We start from the raw sequence: 3607 nt of genomic DNA, 5'->3' as shown, positions 1-3607 counted from the left end.
TTCGGCATTGCAAGGCGGGTTCCTCCTCCGAATACTTCAAAGCAGTTGACCAAAAGAACTATATCCGGCTCCATGTTACAGCTACAACCCTGAACCACAAGGGCAAAATACTTAAGCAAACAAGTCATGTCTACTGACAGCTTTTCCGGCGAGATGTTATGTTCTAGCCTTATTATTATTTCGAACCATTTTTCAGCCTCCCACTTCGTATTTCGAGGCACGGTCCTTATTGACACGTCTTGTCAATGCGGAGATCGCGCCCCCTTATTGCGGGATTCTCATCAATACAGGTTTGGGTAATCCAACCGTGCCGTTTGCATGACCCCTTGGGAATAGGCGAGTTTTAAGGCTCGTGGGGGGACGCTTGATATTTATTGCATTTCTAAAGAGATAAGGACCCATCCTTTTACCCCACGCCATCTTCTTCCTCAGCCCATTCGTCCTCGAGCTCCAGTGCCCAAGCTTCAATCCTTTTCGTCCGCAGCAAGCACTCCAGCCATGTCCAGATCTGGACCGCGGGGCAAGTGGATGGCCTCCTCGGTCACGCAGGGAAACATCAAGGAACTCCGTGAAGCGGGGTACTTGGCAAAGAAATTGCCCACCGGCTTCCTACTAAAAAGCAGATCGTCCCCACTCCGGAGTCCAATGAGAGGGTAGTATTTATCCCCCATTTTCTCCGTGGACTAGGGTTTCCTCTCCACCCTTTCGTCTGTGGGCTCATGTTCTATTATGGGCTAGACTTTCACGATCTAGCCCCAAATTCCTTCCTCCACATCTCGGCGTTCATTGTCGTGAGCGAGGCGTTCCTCCGCATCCCCCCCCATTTCGGATTATTGCTTAAGGTCTTCAACGTGAAGCCGAAAGTGGTAGACGGTCAACACGTGGAGTGCGGTAGCGCCATGGTGAGTAAGCTCCCCAACGTCACTTGGCCCCAGGGGGCCTTTGTGGAGACCGTGAAGGGATGGCAACAGGAGTGGTTCTATGTCACAGATCCTCGCGACGCCGCGTGGGCTTCCATTCTGAGTTCAAATCCGGGCCTCCAATGTGGCTCACATCGTGGGTTAAGAAGGGCCTAGACTAGGTGATGACGTTGTAGAAGCGTGTCAAGGGCGTCATAGAGAAGAACACCAGCCTCGCTGACGTGATCCGGGTGATGCTTTTTCGCCCGATTCTCCCTTGCCAGTGCCAGACTCTCCATATGTGGGAGTTCAATCTGGCCAGCCCTCGGACCCTGTAGCGATTCTTTAGCACGACGCACGAAGAAATCTGGAAGCTGCTTTTCAAGGCCCAGAAGTCGTGGCCAAGCACAACCGAAGACCTCAGCCTTGACTGCGCTCACCCGGCCACTCCAGTAAGTTTTCAGATTTCCAAACATAACCTCTACTCATAGATCTGATGAGTATGCCGAGCCTTCCTTTTCTCCTTCAGGTCTGGACAAAGAAAGCAGAGTGGATCAACTGTCCGACTCCGCTGCTCGAAGACCCAGCTATCCCTTTGCTGACAAAGATGCTGGTTCCTGCGCCATACTAGGCGCCGGAGAAGAAGGCCAAGAAGAAGGGCAAGGAGGCCAGAAGTGGCCTCCACCGTAAAGGTACTTCGAACATCGTGTCCGAAGACACCGAGGTCCTCTCCTCCCCTGAGGGAGATGAGGATGAAGAGGACGAGGAGGAGAGCAATTCTCCCCTCAAGGGGGAGAGAAGAAGAGGGGGGCGTCCGCGGACCTAGAAGCGGAGGCGTCCAAGAAGGGGAAGATCTTACTTTCGGATGATTCAGAGTCGGACACTGAAGTCATCCCCGAGCGGCGCCTCAGGCCGAAGCCCCCTGCCGAATCGTGAGTTTTTAGAAATACCATACATACATCCGGCCTTTTACAGATCATGGGATAACGATTTATTTGCGTATTTTCAGTCCGGCCCGTGATCTCCCCCAACAATCATCTTCTTCGGGGAACTCGTTGGTGCTGGAGATGATGGAGAGCGAAACTCCTCAACAAACCTCTCCGCCCCCGAGCCACGGATGACACTGAGGTGTTGTCCCAAAGGACTTCTCCAGGCCAGGGGAGATGTGGAAGGCCGCTAAAAACGGTGTCAGAGGGTAGTGCCTCGGTTGCCGAAAACATGGGGGATACTATACCCATGGAAACTGACAAAGGGGGCCTGGATCAGTCTGGGACCCAGCCGAATATCGCTCCAGAGACCCACACGGTTCCGGAGTCGAGCGAGCAGCCCCCTTCCAGGGAAGGGGGAGGTCAGACTCCACCGGCGCCCTCTACCAATCTGGAGGCGCCGGATATGCTGAGGGAAGCACTTCAACGTGCTTCCGTCGTGGAAGAGCACCGTACCCTGATGGGTACGGTGGTTGAGAAAGTTCAGTCCACCAACAGCGGTCTGAACGAAGCTTTCACTAGCCTGTTAACAGGTTTTGAGGTAAGTGATATAACATGCTTTAGCCGCTTTTCGTATTGGAAGAATGTGCCTGTATATAGATAGTAGCCCCTGAGACTCTGTTTGGGTCTTTGGAAAAAGAACTGAATAGAGGATCAAATAATCACTAGAGATAACACGTTCATCTATTTTGATAAACAGGCTTCACTGTTGGCGGCTTCAGCTAAAGATGCTGAAGTGGCCGAACTCCAGCGGAAACTGAAGCTGGCTGACGATGAGATCGACCATATTAACAAGCGGTTCGATGAGGCCCAAGGTATGCCCCTTTTTATTTTAAAAGGCTCCTTCACGAGTCTAAGTTATAGTGCAAACTCAGAGTTCAAGCTCATGTCGCTGCTATGTAAATGCTTGTAGGCAACACAACCGAGGTCGAGGCCCTCAAGAAAGCCCTTGCCGAAGCCAAGAAGGAGGTGGGGGCAAGCAAAGCAGCCGCAGAGAAAGCGGCTGCGAATGTAGAGGCCGAAGAGGCCGATCGCCTTCAGTATGAGGCAAGGGTGACCGAAGTAGAACAAGCGCTCCAGGATGCCGCCACCAAGTCCGAGTCCTTGGAGGAGAGTAACAAGGCCCAAGTGGCTGAACTCGCCAAGGTTCTTCGAGCTGCGAAGGAGCCGCGGTCCGAGTCCCGGGCGGCTCATGAGGAGATCAAGCAAGCTATACAGATAGCGGTTGGTAAGCCTTTTCTTTTGCAGAGTATATTCGGCTGTCGAATATATGCTTTGCTAAATCGACTCTGGAGTGATCCAGACGCTTTTGCGGATCTCCCGAGGAGTGCTGCCAACACCGCCGAGTATTTTCGGGCCCAAGAAGGAAACACGATGGAGAAGCTCTTTTGGTCGCAGTACTTGGCGCCGGAGTGACCAGCGTTACTGAACAATCAGATGATGCAGCTGGCGGAGTTGCATAGGATGTCCGGTTTGGCCATGAAGGACATCATAGTCCGGATATGGCCAGCGGACCCATTCTGAGCAGCTACTTCGGCCTGGTCAAACGGCTCGGTGATGCCTTACCCCGAGTGGAGGCGGTGAAGCGCTCGGCATGCATAGAGGGTGCACGGATGGCCTTTGCCCGTGTCAAGATGCACTGAGCGAAGATGAAGGCCGCCGACGTGGCGGTTGAGGGTCCGCCCGGAGGCAAGGTCCACCGAAAGCCAGAGCACTATTTTG

This window comes from Aegilops tauschii, chromosome 7, assembly GCF_002575655.3.
Source record: "Aegilops tauschii subsp. strangulata cultivar AL8/78 chromosome 7, Aet v6.0, whole genome shotgun sequence".
Lineage (NCBI taxonomy): Eukaryota > Viridiplantae > Streptophyta > Magnoliopsida > Poales > Poaceae > Aegilops > Aegilops tauschii.
This window is presented reverse-complemented; position numbering follows the sequence as displayed.